Here is a 17,248-nt window from a genome sequence, read left to right as displayed (position 1 = left end):
GATTGGGTGAAAAAATGTGTGCTGAGATTTCAGGAAATTCGTAGTTTTTTGGAAGCTTTGCAACCCCTTTCCATGAAAGTGATCTGCGCCTCTCTCTGCTTAGGGCTACACCAATAGGAAACAAACCATAGAGATAGAACTTGGAACTACTTTATTGTGTCAAGTTTCAAAGAGCTAGCACAAACAATGTTTGATTTAGAGTCCCAACTACATGTATCCATATCGGGGAAAACAGAGTGAAACCTAAAAATTAAAACTATTACTGCCAACGAACGGTTTAACCTATTAGAACGAAATTTGGTGAGCCAAGTGGGATTGGGGTGCTGATCATTACCTGAAGGAGTCATCAAGATTGGGTGAAAAAATGTGTGCTGAGATTTCAGGAAACTCGTAGTTTTTTGGAAGCTTGGTAACCCCTTTCCATGAAAGTGATTTGTGCCAGTCTCTGCTTAGGACTACATCAATAGGAAACAAACCATAGAGATATAACTTGGAACTACTTTATTGTGTCAACTTTCAAAGAGCTAGCACAAACCGTCTTTGATTTAGAGTTCCAAATATATGTATCCTTATAGGAGTAAACAGAGTGAAACCTAAAAATTAAACCTGTTACTCCCGACGAACGGTTTAACCTAGAAGAACGAAATTTGGTGAGCCAAGTGGGATTGGGGTACTGATATTTACCTGAAAGTGTCATCAAGATTGGGTGAAAAAATGTGTGCTGAGATTTCAGGAAACTCGTAATTTTTTGGAAGCTTCGCAACCCCTTTCCATGAAAGTGATTTGTGCCAGTCTCAGCTTACGGCTACATCAATAGGAAACAAACCATAGAGATAGAACTTTGAACTACTATATTGTGTCAAGTTTCAAAGAGCTAGCACAAACAATGTTTGATTTAGAGTCCCAACTACATGTATCCATATCGGGGAAAACAGAGTGAAACCTAAAAATTAAAACTATTACTGCCAACGAACGGTTTAACCTAGAAGAACGAAATTTGGTGAGCCAAGTGGGATTGCGGTACTTATCATTACCTGAAGGAGTCATCAAGATTGGGTGAAAAAATGTGTGCTGAGATTTCAGGAAACTCGTAGTTTTTTGGAAGCTTGGCAACCCCTTTCCATGAAAGTGATTTGCGCCAGTTTCTGCTTAGGGCTACATCAATAGGAAATAAACCATAGAGATAGAACTTGGAACTACTTTATTGTGTCAACTTTCAAAGAGCTACCACAAACCGTCTTTGATTTTGAGTTCCAACTACATGTATCCATATAGGAGAAAACAGTGAAACCTAAAAATTAAAACTGTTACTGCCAAGGAACGGTTTAACCTAGAAGAACAAAATTTGGTGACCCAAGTGGGATTGGGGTACTGATCATTACCTGAAAGTGTCATCAAGATCTGGTGAAAAAATGTGTGCTGAGATTTCAGGAAATTCGTAGTTTTTTGGAAGCTTGGTAACCCCTTTCCAAGAAAGTGATTTGCGCCAGTCTCTGCTTAGGAGTAAATCAATAGGAAACAAACCATAGAGATAGAACTTGGAACTACTTTATTGTGTCAAGGTTCAAAGAGCTAGCACAAACCGTCTTTGATTTAGAGTTCTAAATATATGTATACTTATAGGAGTAAACAGAGTGAAACCTAAAAATTAAAACTGTTACTGCCAACGAATGGTTTAACCTAGAAGAACGGAATTTGGTGAGCCAAGTGGGATTGGGGTACTGATCCTTACCTGCAAGTGTCATCAAGATTGGGTGAAAAAATGTGTGCTGAGATTTCAGGAAACTCCTAGCTTTTTGGAAGCTTCGCAACCCCTTTCCAGGAAAGTGATTTGCGCCAGTCTCTGCTTATGGCTACATCAATAGGAAACAAACCATAGAGATAGAACTTGGAACTACTTTATTTTGTCAAGTTTCAAAGGGCTAGCACAAACCGTGTTTGATTTAGAGTCCCAACTACATGTATCCATATAGGGGAAAACAGAGTGAAACCTAAAAATTAAAACTATTACTGCCAACGAACGGTTTAACCTAGAAGAACGAAATTTGGTGAGCCAAGTGGGACTGGGGTACTGATCATTACCTGAAAGTGTCATCAAGATTGGGTGAAAAAATGTGTGCTGAGATTTCAGGAATCTCGTAGTTTTTTGGAAGCTTTGCAACCCCTTTCCATGAATGTGATCTGCGCCTGTCTCTGCTTAGGGCTTCACCAATAGGAAACAAAACATGGAGATAGAACTTGGAACTACTTTATTGTGTCAAGTTTCAAAGAGCTAGCACAAACCGTCTTTGATTTAGAGTTCCAACTACATGTATCCATATAGGAGAAAACAGAGTGAAACCTAAAAATTAAAACTGTTACTGCCAACGAATAGTTTAACCTAGAAGAACGAAATTTGGTGAGCCAAGTGAGATTGGGGTACTGATCTGTACCTGAAAGTGTCATCAAGATTGGGTGAAAAAATGTGTGCTGCGATTTCAGGAAACTCGCAGTTTTTTGGAAGCTTGGCAACCCCTTTCCATGAAAGTGATTTGCGCCAGCCCCTGCTTAGGGCTACATCAATAGGAAAGAAACCATAGATATAGAATTTGGAACTACTTTATTGTGTCAAGTTTCAAAGAGCTAGCACAAACCTCTTTGATTTAGAGTTCCAACTACATGTATCCATATAGGAGAAAACAGAGTGAAACCTAAAAATTAAAACTGTTACAGCCAACGAACTGTTTAACCTAGAAGAACGAAATTTGGTGTGCCAAGTGGGAATGGGGTACTGATCATTACCTGAAGGTGTCACCAAGATTGGGTTACAAAATGTGTGCTGAGATTTCAGGAAACTCGTAGTTTTTTGGAAGCTTGGCAACCCCTTTCCATGAAAGTGATTTGCGCCAGTTTCTTCTTAGGGCTACATCAATAAAAAACAAACCATAGAGATAGAACTTGGAACTACTTTATTGTGTCAAGTTTCAAAGAGCTAGCACAAACCGTGTTTGATTTTGAGTTCCAACTACATGTATCCATATAGGAGAAAACAGTGAAACTTAAAAATTAAAACTGTTACTGCCAAGGAACGGTTTAACCTAGAAGAACAAAATTTGGTGAGCCAAGTGGGATTGGGGTACTGATCATTACCTGAAAGTGTCATCAAGATTGGGTGAAAAAATGTGTGCTGAGATTTCAGGAAACTCGTAGATTTTGGAAGCTTGGTAACCCCTTTCCATGAAAGTGATTTGCGCCAGTCTCTGCTTAGGACTACATAAATAGGAAACAAACCATAGAGATATAACTTGGAACTACTTTATTGTGTCAAGTTTCAAAGGGCTAGCCCAAACAATGTTTGATTTAGAGTCCCAACTACATGTATCCATATAGGGGAAAACAGAGTGAAACCTAAAAATTAAAACTATTACTGCCAACGAATGGTTTAACCTAGAAGAACGAAATTTGGTGAGCCAAGTGATATTGGGGTACTGATCATTACCTGAAGGAGTCATCAAGATTGGTTGAAAAAATGTGTGCTGAGATTTCAGGAAACTCGTAGTTTTTTGGAAGCTTGGCAACCCCTTTCCATGAAAGTGATCTGCGCCTGTCTCTGCTTAAGGATACACCTATAGGAAACAAAACATAGAGATAGAACTTGAAACTACTTTATTATGTCAAGTTTCAAAGAGCTAGCACAAACCGTTTTTGATTTAGAGTTCCAACTACATGTATCCATATAGGAGAAAACAGAGTGAAACTGAAAAATTAAAACTGTTACTGCCAACGAATAGTTTAACCTAGAAGAACGAAATTTGGTGAGCCAAGTGGGATTGGGGTACTGATCATTACCTGAAAGTGTCATCAAGATTGGGTGAAAAAATGTGTCCTGAGATTTCAGGAAACTCGTAGTTTTTTGGAAGCTTGGCAACCCCTTTCCATGAAAGTGATTTGTGCCAGTTTCTGCTTAGGGCTACATCAATAGGAAACAAACCATAGAGATAGAACATGGAACTACTTTATTGTGTCAAGTTTCAAAGAGCTAGCACAAACCGTGTTTGATTTTGAGTTCCAACTACATGTATCCATATAGGAGAAAACAGTGAAACCTAAAAATTAAAACTGTTACTGCCAACGAACGGTTTAACCTAGAAGAACGAAATTTGGTGAGCCAAGTGGGATTGGGGTACTGATCGTTACCTGAAAGTTCCATCAAGATTGGGTGAAAAAATGTGTGCTGAGATTTCAGGAAACTCGTAGTTTTTTGAAAGCTTGGCAACCCCTTTCCATGAAAGTGATTTGCGCCAGTCTCTTCTTAGGGCTACATCAATAGGAAACAAACCATAGAGATAGAACTTGGAACTACTTTATTGTGTCAAGTTTCAAAGAGCTAGCACAAACCATGTTTGATTTTGAGTTCCAACTACATGTATCCATATAGGAGAAAACAGTGAAACCTAAAAATTAAAACTGTTACTGCCAACGAACGGTTTATCCTAGAAGAACGAAATTTGGTGAGCCAAGTGGGATTGGGGTCCTGATTATTACCTGAAAGTGTCATCAAGATTGTGTGAAAAAATGTGTGCTGAGATTTCAGGAAACTCGTAGTTTTTTGGAAGCTTGGTAACTTCTTTTCATGAAAGTGATTTGCGCCAGTCTCTGCTTAGGAGTAAATCAATAGGAAACAAACCATAGAGATAGAACTTGGAACTACTTTATTGTGTCAAGGTTCAAAGAGCTAGCACAAACCGTCTTTGATTTAGAGTTCTAAATATATATATACTTATAGGAGTAAACAGAGTGAAACCTAAAAATTAAAACTGTTACTGCCAACGAATGGTTTAACCTAGAAGAACGGAATTTGGTGAGCCAAGTGGGATTGGGGTACTGATCATTACCTGAACGTGTCATCAAGATTGGGTGAAAAAATGTGTGCTGAGATTTCAGGAAACTCGTAGTTTTTTGGAAGCTTCGCAACCCCTTTCCATGAAAGTGATTTGCGCCAGTCTCTGCTTATGGCTACATCAATAGGAAACAAACCATAGAGATAGAACTTGGAACTACTTTATTTTGTCAAGTTTCAAAGGGCTAGCACAAACCGTGTTTGATTTAGAGTCCCAACTACATGTATCCATATAGGGGAAAACAGAGTGAAACCTAAAAATTAAAACTATTACTGCCAACGAACGGTTTAACCTAGAAGAACGAAATTTGGTGAGCCAAGTGGGACTGGGGTACTGATCATTACCTGAAAGTGTCATCAAGATTGGGTGAAAAAATGTGTGCTGAGATTTCAGGAATCTCGTAGTTTTTTGGAAGCTTTGCAACCCCTTTCCATGAATGTGATCTGCGCCTGTCTCTGCTTAGGGCTTCACCAATAGGAAACAAAACATGGAGATAGAACTTGGAACTACTTTATTGTGTCAAGTTTCAAAGAGCTAGCACAAACCGTCTTTGATTTAGAGTTCCAACTACATGTATCCATATAGGAGAAAACAGAGTGAAACCTAAAAATTAAAACTGTTACTGCCAACGAATAGTTTAACCTAGAAGAACGAAATTTGGTGAGCCAAGTGAGATTGGGGTACTGATCTTTACCTGAAAGTGTCATCAAGTTTGGGTGAAAAAATGTGTGCTGAGATTTCAGGAAACTCGCAGTTTTTTGGAAGCTTGGCAACCCCTTTCCATGAAAGTGTTTTGCGCCAGCCTCTGCTTAGGGCTACATCAATAGGAAAGAAACCATAGATATAGAATTTGCAACTACTTTATTGTGTCAAGTTTCAAAGAGCTAGCACAAACCGTCTTTGATTTAGAGTTCCAACTACATGTATCCATATAGGAGAAAACAGAGTGAAACCTAAAAATTAAAACTGTTACAGCCAACGAACTGTTTAACCTAGAAGAACGAAATTTGGTGTGCCAAGTGGGAATGGGGTACTGATCATTACCTGAAAGTGTCACCAAGATTGGGATACAAAATGTGTGCTGAGATTTCAGGAAACTCGTAGTTTTTTGGAAGCTTGGCAACCCGTTTCCATGAAAGTGATTTGCGCCAGTTTCTTCTTAGGGCTACATCAATAAAAAACAAACCATAGAGATAGAACTTGGAACTACTTTATTGTGTCAAGTTTCAAAGAGCTAGCACAAACCGTGTTTGATTTTGAGTTCCAACTACATGTATCCATATAGGAGAAAACAGTGAAACTTAAAAATTAAAACTGTTACTGCCAAGGAACGGTTTAACCTAGAAGAACAAAATTTGGTGAGCCAAGTGGGATTGGGGTACTGATCATTACCTGAAAGTGTCATCAAGATTGGGTGAAAAAATGTGTGCTGAGATTTCAGGAAACTCGTAGATTTTGGAAGCTTGGTAACCCCTTTCCATGAAAGTGATTTGTGCCAGTCTCTGCTTAGGACTACATAAATAGGAAACAAATCATAGAGATATAACTTGGAACTACTTTATTGTGTCAAGTTTCAAAGGGCTAGCACAAACAATGTTTGATTTAGAGTCCCAACTACATGTATCCATATAGGGGAAAACAGAGTGAAACCTAAAAATTAAAACTATTACTGCCAACGAATGGTTTAACCTAGAAGAACGAAATTTGGTGAGCCAAGTGATATTGGGGTACTGATCATTACCTGAAGGAGTCATCAAGATTGGTTGAAAAAATGTGTGCTGAGATTTCAGGAAACTCGTAGTTTTTTGGAAGCTTGGCAACCCCTTTCCATGAAAGTGATCTGCGCCTGTCTCTGCTTAAGGATACACCTATAGGAAACAAAACATAGAGATAGAACTTGAAACTACTTTATTATGTCAAGTTTCAATTAGCTAGCACAAACCGTTTTTGATTTAGAGTTCCAACTACATGTATCCATATAGGAGAAAACAGAGTGAAACTGAAAAATTAAAACTGTTACTGCCAACGAATAGTTTAACCTAGAAGAACGAAATTTGGTGAGCCAAGTGGGATTGGGGTACTGATCATTACCTGAAAGTGTCATCAAGATTGGGTGAAAAAATGTGTCCTGAGATTTCAGGAAACTCGTAGTTTTTTGGAAGCTTGGCAACCCCTTTCCATGAAAGTGATTTGTGCCAGTTTCTGCTTAGGGCTACATCAATAGGAAACAAACCATAGAGATAGAACTTGGAACTACTTTATTGTGTCAAGTTTCAAAGAGCTAGCACAAACCGTGTTTGATTTTGAGTTCCAACTACATGTATCCATATAGGAGAAAACAGTGAAACCTAAAAATTAAAACTGTTACTGCCAACGAACGGTTTAACCTAGAAGAACGAAATTTGGTGAGCCAAGTGGGATTGGGGAACTGATCGTTACCTGAAAGTTCCATCAAGATTGGGTGAAAAAATGTGTGCTGAGATTTCAGGAAACTCGCAGTTTTTTGGAAGCTTGGCAACCCCTTTCCATGAAAGTGATTTGCGCCAGCCTCTGCTTAGGGCTACATCAATAGGAAAGAAACCATAGATATAGAATTTGGAACTACTTTATTGTGTCAAGTTTCAAAGAGCTAGCACAAACCGTCTTTGATTTAGAGTTCCAACTACATGTATCCATATAGGAGAAAACAGAGTGAAACCTAAAAATTAAAACTGTTACAGCCAACGAACTGTTTAACCTAGAAGAACGAAATTTGGTGTGCCAAGTGGGAATGGGGTACTGATCATTACCTGAAAGTGTCACCAAGATTGGGTTACAAAATGTGTGCTGAGATTTCAGGAAACTCGTAGTTTTTTGGAAGCTTGGCAACCCGTTTCCATGAAAGTGATTTGCGCCAGTTTCTTCTTAGGGCTACATCAATAAAAAACAAATCATAGAGATAGAACTTGGAACTACTTTATTGTGTCAAGTTTCAAAGAGCTAGCACAAACCGTGTTTGATTTTGAGTTCCAACTACATGTATCCATATAGGAGAAAACAGTGAAACTTAAAAATTAAAACTGTTACTGCCAAGGAACGGTTTAACCTAGAAGAACAAAATTTGGTGAGCCAAGTGGGATTGGGGTACTGATCATTACCTGAAAGTGTCATCAAGATTGGGTGAAAAAATGTGTGCTGAGATTTCAGGAAACTCGTAGATTTTGGAAGCTTGGTAACCCCTTTCCATGAAAGTGATTTGCGCCAGTCTCTGCTTAGGACTACATAAATAGGAAACAAACCATAGAGATATAACTTGGAACTACTTTATTGTGTCAAGTTTCAAAGGGCTAGCACAAACAATGTTTGATTTAGAGTCCCAACTACATGTATCCATATAGGGGAAAACAGAGTGAAACCTAAAAATTAAAACTATTACTGCCAACGAATGGTTTAACCTAGAAGAACGAAATTTGGTGAGCCATGTGATATTGGGGTACTGATCATTACCTGAAGGAGTCATCAAGATTGGTTGAAAAAATGTGTGCTGAGATTTCAGGAAACTCGTAGTTTTTTGGAAGCTTGGCAACCCCTTTCCATGAAAGTGATCTGCGCCTGTCTCTGCTTAAGGATACACCTATAGGAAACAAAACATAGAGATAGAACTTGAAACTACTTTATTATGTCAAGTTTCAAAGAGGTAGCACAAACCGTTTTTCATTTAGAGTTCCAACTACATGTATCCATATAGGAGAAAACAGAGTGAAACTGAAAAATTAAAACTGTTACTGCCAACGAATAGTTTAACCTAGAAGAACGAAATTTGGTGAGCCAAGTGGGATTGGGGTACTGATCATTACCTGAAAGTGTCATCAAGATTGGGTGAAAAAATGTGTCCTGAGATTTCAGGAAACTCGTAGTTTTTTGGAAGCTTGGCAACCCCTTTCCATGAAAGTGATTTGTGCCAGTTTCTGCTTAGGGCTACATCAATAGGAAACAAACCATAGAGATAGAACTTGGAACTACTTTATTGTGTCAAGTTTCAAAGAGCTAGCACAAACCGTGTTTGATTTTGAGTTCCAACTACATGTATCCATATAGGAGAAAACAGTGAAACCTAAAAATTAAAACTGTTACTGCCAACGAACGGTTTAACCTAGAAGAACGAAATTTGGTGAGCCAAGTGGGATTGGGGTACTGATCGTTACCTGAAAGTTCCATCAAGATTGGGTGAAAAAATGTGTGCTGAGATTTCAGGAAACTCGTAGTTTTTTGAAAGCTTGGCAACCCCTTTCCATGAAAGTGATTTGCGCCAGTCTCTTCTTAGGGCTACATCAATAGGAAACAAACCATAGAGATAGAACTTGGAACTACTTTATTGTGTCAAGTTTCAAAGAGCTAGCACAAACCATGTTTGATTTTGAGTTCCAACTACATGTATCCATATAGGAGAAAACAGTGAAACCTAAAAATTAAAACTGTTACTGCCAACGAACGGTTTATCCTAGAAGAACGAAATTTGGTGAGCCAAGTGGGATTGGGGTCCTGATTATTACCTGAAAGTGTCATCAAGATTGTGTGAAAAAATGTGTGCTGAGATTTCAGGAAACTCGTAGTTTTTTGGAAGCTTGGCAACCCCTTTCCATGAAAGTGATTTGTGCCAGTTTCTGCTTAGGGCTACATCAATAGGAAACAAACCATAGAGATAGAACTTGGAACTACTTTATTGTGTCAAGTTTCAAAGAGCTAGCACAAACCGTGTTTGATTTTGAGTTCCAACTACATGTATCCATATAGGAGAAAACAGTGAAACCTAAAAATTAAAACTGTTACTGCCAACGAACGGTTTAACCTAGAAGAACGAAATTTGGTGAGCCAAGTGGGATTGGGGAACTGATCGTTACCTGAAAGTTCCATCAAGATTGGGTGAAAAAATGTGTGCTGAGATTTCAGGAAACTCGCAGTTTTTTGGAAGCTTGGCAACCCCTTTCCATGAAAGTGATTTGCGCCAGCCTCTGCTTAGGGCTACATCAATAGGAAAGAAACCATAGATATAGAATTTGGAACTACTTTATTGTGTCAAGTTTCAAAGAGCTAGCACAAACCGTCTTTGATTTAGAGTTCCAACTACATGTATCCATATAGGAGAAAACAGAGTGAAACCTAAAAATTAAAACTGTTACAGCCAACGAACTGTTTAACCTAGAAGAACGAAATTTGGTGTGCCAAGTGGGAATGGGGTACTGATCATTACCTGAAAGTGTCACCAAGATTGGGTTACAAAATGTGTGCTGAGATTTCAGGAAACTCGTAGTTTTTTGGAAACTTGGCAACCCGTTTCCATGAAAGTGATTTGCGCCAGTTTCTTCTTAGGGCTACATCAATAAAAAACAAACCATAGAGATAGAACTTGGAACTACTTTATTGTGTCAAGTTTCAAAGAGCTAGCACAAACCGTGTTTGATTTTGAGTTCCAACTACATGTATCCATATAGGAGAAAACAGTGAAACTTAAAAATTAAAACTGTTACTGCCAAGGAACGGTTTAACCTAGAAGAACAAAATTTGGTGAGCCAAGTGGGATTGGGGTACTGATCATTACCTGAAAGTGTCATCAAGATTGGGTGAAAAAATGTGTGCTGAGATTTCAGGAAACTCGTAGATTTTGGAAGCTTGGTAACCCCTTTCCATGAAAGTGATTTGCGCCAGTCTCTGCTTAGGACTACATAAATAGGAAACAAACCATAGAGATATAACTTGGAACTACTTTATTGTGTCAAGTTTCAAAGGGCTAGCACAAACAATGTTTGATTTAGAGTCCCAACTACATGTATCCATATAGGGGAAAACAGAGTGAAACCTAAAAATTTAAACTATTACTGCCAACGAATGGTTTAACCTAGAAGAACGAAATTTGGTGAGCCAAGTGATATTGGGGTACTGATCATTACCTGAAGGAGTCATCAAGATTGGTTGAAAAAATGTGTGCTGAGATTTCAGGAAACTCGTAGTTTTTTGGAAGCTTGGCAACCCCTTTCCATGAAAGTGATCTGCGCCTGTCTCTGCTTAAGGATACACCTATAGGAAACAAAACATAGAGATAGAACTTGAAACTACTTTATTATGTCAAGTTTCAAAGAGCTAGCACAAACCGTCTTTGATTTAGAGTTCCAACTACATGTATCCATATAGGAGAAAACAGAGTGAAACCTAAAAATTAAAACTGTTACTGCCAACGAATAGTTTAACCTAGAAGAACGAAATTTGGTGAGCCAAGTGAGATTGGGGTACTGATCTTTACCTGAAAGTGTCATCAAGATTGGGTGAAAAAATGTGTGCTGAGATTTCAGGAAACTCGCAGATTTTTGGAAGCTTGGCAACCCCTTTCCATGAAAGTGTTTTGCGCCAGCCTCTGCTTAGGGCTACATCAATAGGAAAGAAACCATAGATATAGAATTTGCAACTACTTTATTGTGTCAAGTTTCAAAGAGCTAGCACAAACCGTCTTTGATTTAGAGTTCCAACTACATGTATCCATATAGGAGAAAACAGAGTGAAACCTAAAAATTAAAACTGTTACAGCCAACGAACTGTTTAACCTAGAAGAACGAAATTTGGTGTGCCAAGTGGGAATGGGGTACTGATCATTACCTGAAAGTGTCACCAAGATTGGGATACAAAATGTGTGCTGAGATTTCAGGAAACTCGTAGTTTTTTGGAAGCTTGGCAACCCGTTTCCATGAAAGTGATTTGCGCCAGTTTCTTCTTAGGGCTACATCAATAAAAAACAAACCATAGAGATAGAACTTGGAACTACTTTATTGTGTCAAGTTTCAAAGAGCTAGCACAAACCGTGTTTGATTTTGAGTTCCAACTACATGTATCCATATAGGAGAAAACAGTGAAACTTAAAAATTAAAACTGTTACTGCCAAGGAACGGTTTAACCTAGAAGAACAAAATTTGGTGAGCCAAGTGGGATTGGGGTACTGATCATTACCTGAAAGTGTCATCAAGATTGGGTGAAAAAATGTGTGCTGAGATTTCAGGAAACTCGTAGATTTTGGAAGCTTGGTAACCCCTTTCCATGAAAGTGATTTGTGCCAGTCTCTGCTTAGGACTACATAAATAGGAAACAAATCATAGAGATATAACTTGGAACTACTTTATTGTGTCAAGTTTCAAAGGGCTAGCACAAACAATGTTTGATTTAGAGTCCCAACTACATGTATCCATATAGGGGAAAACAGAGTGAAACCTAAAAATTAAAACTATTACTGCCAACGAATGGTTTAACCTAGAAGAACGAAATTTGGTGAGCCAAGTGATATTGGGGTACTGATCATTACCTGAAGGAGTCATCAAGATTGGTTGAAAAAATGTGTGCTGAGATTTCAGGAAACTCATAGTTTTTTGGAAGCTTGGCAACCCCTTTCCATGAAAGTGATCTGCGCCTGTCTCTGCTTAAGGATACACCTATAGGAAACAAAACATAGAGATAGAACTTGAAACTACTTTATTATGTCAAGTTTCAATTAGCTAGCACAAACCGTTTTTGATTTAGAGTTCCAACTACATGTATCCATATAGGAGAAAACAGAGTGAAACTGAAAAATTAAAACTGTTACTGCCAACGAATAGTTTAACCTAGAAGAACGAAATTTGGTGAGCCAAGTGGGATTGGGGTACTGATCATTACCTGAAAGTGTCATCAAGATTGGGTGAAAAAATGTGTCCTGAGATTTCAGGAAACTCGTAGTTTTTTGGAAGCTTGGCAACCCCTTTCCATGAAAGTGATTTGTGCCAGTTTCTGCTTAGGGCTACATCAATAGGAAACAAACCATAGAGATAGAACTTGGAACTACTTTATTGTGTCAAGTTTCAAAGAGCTAGCACAAACCGTGTTTGATTTTGAGTTCCAACTACATGTATCCATATAGGAGAAAACAGTGAAACCTAAAAATTAAAACTGTTACTGCCAACGAACGGTTTAACCTAGAAGAACGAAATTTGGTGAGCCAAGTGGGATTGGGGAACTGATCGTTACCTGAAAGTTCCATCAAGATTGGGTGAAAAAATGTGTGCTGAGATTTCAGGAAACTCGCAGTTTTTTGGAAGCTTGGCAACCCCTTTCCATGAAAGTGATTTGCGCCAGCCTCTGCTTAGGGCTACATCAATAGGAAAGAAACCATAGATATAGAATTTGGAACTACTTTATTGTGTCAAGTTTCAAAGAGCTAGCACAAACCGTCTTTGATTTAGAGTTCCAACTACATGTATCCATATAGGAGAAAACAGAGTGAAACCTAAAAATTAAAACTGTTACAGCCAACGAACTGTTTAACCTAGAAGAACGAAATTTGGTGTGCCAAGTGGGAATGGGGTACTGATCATTACCTGAAAGTGTCACCAAGATTGGGTTACAAAATGTGTGCTGAGATTTCAGGAAACTCGTAGTTTTTTGGAAGCTTGGCAACCCGTTTCCATGAAAGTGATTTGCGCCAGTTTCTTCTTAGGGCTACATCAATAAAAAACAAATCATAGAGATAGAACTTGGAACTACTTTATTGTGTCAAGTTTCAAAGAGCTAGCACAAACCGTGTTTGATTTTGAGTTCCAACTACATGTATCCATATAGGAGAAAACAGTGAAACTTAAAAATTAAAACTGTTACTGCCAAGGAACGGTTTAACCTAGAAGAACAAAATTTGGTGAGCCAAGTGGGATTGGGGTACTGATCATTACCTGAAAGTGTCATCAAGATTGGGTGAAAAAATGTGTGCTGAGATTTCAGGAAACTCGTAGATTTTGGAAGCTTGGTAACCCCTTTCCATGAAAGTGATTTGCGCCAGTCTCTGCTTAGGACTACATAAATAGGAAACAAACCATAGAGATATAACTTGGAACTACTTTATTGTGTCAAGTTTCAAAGGGCTAGCACAAACAATGTTTGATTTAGAGTCCCAACTACATGTATCCATATAGGGGAAAACAGAGTGAAACCTAAAAATTAAAACTATTACTGCCAACGAATGGTTTAACCTAGAAGAACGAAATTTGGTGAGCCATGTGATATTGGGGTACTGATCATTACCTGAAGGAGTCATCAAGATTGGTTGAAAAAATGTGTGCTGAGATTTCAGGAAACTCGTAGTTTTTTGGAAGCTTGGCAACCCCTTTCCATGAAAGTGATCTGCGCCTGTCTCTGCTTAAGGATACACCTATAGGAAACAAAACATAGAGATAGAACTTGAAACTACTTTATTATGTCAAGTTTCAAAGAGGTAGCACAAACCGTTTTTCATTTAGAGTTCCAACTACATGTATCCATATAGGAGAAAACAGAGTGAAACTGAAAAATTAAAACTGTTACTGCCAACGAATAGTTTAACCTAGAAGAACGAAATTTGGTGAGCCAAGTGGGATTGGGGTACTGATCATTACCTGAAAGTGTCATCAAGATTGGGTGAAAAAATGTGTCCTGAGATTTCAGGAAACTCGTAGTTTTTTGGAAGCTTGGCAACCCCTTTCCATGAAAGTGATTTGTGCCAGTTTCTGCTTAGGGCTACATCAATAGGAAACAAACCATAGAGATAGAACTTGGAACTACTTTATTGTGTCAAGTTTCAAAGAGCTAGCACAAACCGTGTTTGATTTTGAGTTCCAACTACATGTATCCATATAGGAGAAAACAGTGAAACCTAAAAATTAAAACTGTTACTGCCAACGAACGGTTTAACCTAGAAGAACGAAATTTGGTGAGCCAAGTGGGATTGGGGTACTGATCGTTACCTGAAAGTTCCATCAAGATTGGGTGAAAAAATGTGTGCTGAGATTTCAGGAAACTCGTAGTTTTTTGAAAGCTTGGCAACCCCTTTCCATGAAAGTGATTTGCGCCAGTCTCTTCTTAGGGCTACATCAATAGGAAACAAACCATAGAGATAGAACTTGGAACTACTTTATTGTGTCAAGTTTCAAAGAGCTAGCACAAACCATGTTTGATTTTGAGTTCCAACTACATGTATCCATATAGGAGAAAACAGTGAAACCTAAAAATTAAAACTGTTACTGCCAACGAACGGTTTATCCTAGAAGAACGAAATTTGGTGAGCCAAGTGGGATTGGGGTCCTGATTATTACCTGAAAGTGTCATCAAGATTGTGTGAAAAAATGTGTGCTGAGATTTCAGGAAACTCGTAGTTTTTTGGAAGCTTGGCAACCCCTTTCCATGAAAGTGATTTGTGCCAGTTTCTGCTTAGGGCTACATCAATAGGAAACAAACCATAGAGATAGAACTTGGAACTACTTTATTGTGTCAAGTTTCAAAGAGCTAGCACAAACCGTGTTTGATTTTGAGTTCCAACTACATGTATCCATATAGGAGAAAACAGTGAAACCTAAAAATTAAAACTGTTACTGCCAACGAACGGTTTAACCTAGAAGAACGAAATTTGGTGAGCCAAGTGGGATTGGGGAACTGATCGTTACCTGAAAGTTCCATCAAGATTGGGTGAAAAAATGTGTGCTGAGATTTCAGGAAACTCGCAGTTTTTTGGAAGCTTGGCAACCCCTTTCCATGAAAGTGATTTGCGCCAGCCTCTGCTTAGGGCTACATCAATAGGAAAGAAACCATAGATATAGAATTTGGAACTACTTTATTGTGTCAAGTTTCAAAGAGCTAGCACAAACCGTCTTTGATTTAGAGTTCCAACTACATGTATCCATATAGGAGAAAACAGAGTGAAACCTAAAAATTAAAACTGTTACAGCCAACGAACTGTTTAACCTAGAAGAACGAAATTTGGTGTGCCAAGTGGGAATGGGGTACTGATCATTACCTGAAAGTGTCACCAAGATTGGGTTACAAAATGTGTGCTGAGATTTCAGGAAACTCGTAGTTTTTTGGAAGCTTGGCAACCCGTTTCCATGAAAGTGATTTGCGCCAGTTTCTTCTTAGGGCTACATCAATAAAAAACAAACCATAGAGATAGAACTTGGAACTACTTTATTGTGTCAAGTTTCAAAGAGCTAGCACAAACCGTGTTTGATTTTGAGTTCCAACTACATGTATCCATATAGGAGAAAACAGTGAAACTTAAAAATTAAAACTGTTACTGCCAAGGAACGGTTTAACCTAGAAGAACAAAATTTGGTGAGCCAAGTGGGATTGGGGTACTGATCATTACCTGAAAGTGTCATCAAGATTGGGTGAAAAAATGTGTGCTGAGATTTCAGGAAACTCGTAGATTTTGGAAGCTTGGTAACCCCTTTCCATGAAAGTGATTTGCGCCAGTCTCTGCTTAGGACTACATAAATAGGAAACAAACCATAGAGATATAACTTGGAACTACTTTATTGTGTCAAGTTTCAAAGGGCTAGCACAAACAATGTTTGATTTAGAGTCCCAACTACATGTATCCATATAGGGGAAAACAGAGTGAAACCTAAAAATTTAAACTATTACTGCCAACGAATGGTTTAACCTAGAAGAACGAAATTTGGTGAGCCAAGTGATATTGGGGTACTGATCATTACCTGAAGGAGTCATCAAGATTGGTTGAAAAAATGTGTGCTGAGATTTCAGGAAACTCGTAGTTTTTTGGAAGCTTGGCAACCCCTTTCCATGAAAGTGATCTGCGCCTGTCTCTGCTTAAGGATACACCTATAGGAAACAAAACATAGAGATAGAACTTGAAACTACTTTATTATGTCAAGTTTCAAAGAGCTAGCACAAACCGTTTTTGATTTAGAGTTCCAACTACATGTATCCATATAGGAGAAAACAGAGTGAAACTGAAAAATTAAAACTGTTACTGCCAACGAATAGTTTAACCTAGAAGAACGAAATTTGGTGAGCCAAGTGGGATTGGGGTACTGATCATTACCTGAAAGTGTCATCAAGATTGGGTGAAAAAATGTGTCCTGAGATTTCAGGAAACTCGTAGTTTTTTGGAAGCTTGGCAACCCCTTTCCATGAAAGTGATTTGTGCCAGTTTCTGCTTAGGGCTACATCAATAGGAAACAAACCATAGAGATAGAACTTGGAACTACTTTATTGTGTCAAGTTTCAAAGAGCTAGCACAAACCGTGTTTGATTTTGAGTTCCAACTACATGTATCCATATAGGAGAAAACAGTGAAACCTAAAAATTAAAACTGTTACTGCCAACGAACGGTTTAACCTAGAAGAACGAAATTTGGTGAGCCAAGTGGGATTGGGGTACTGATCGTTACCTGAAAGTTCCATCAAGATTGGGTGAAAAAATGTGTGCTGAGATTTCAGGAAACTCGTAGTTTTTTGAAAGCTTGGCAACCCCTTTCCATGAAAGTGATTTGCGCCAGTCTCTTCTTAGGGCTACATCAATAGGAAACAAACCAAAGAGATAGAACTTGG

This window comes from Spermophilus citellus, assembly GCF_964194105.1.
Source record: "Spermophilus citellus genome assembly, chromosome: 16".
NCBI lineage: Eukaryota > Metazoa > Chordata > Mammalia > Rodentia > Sciuridae > Spermophilus > Spermophilus citellus.
Note: the sequence above shows the minus strand (reverse complement) of the source record.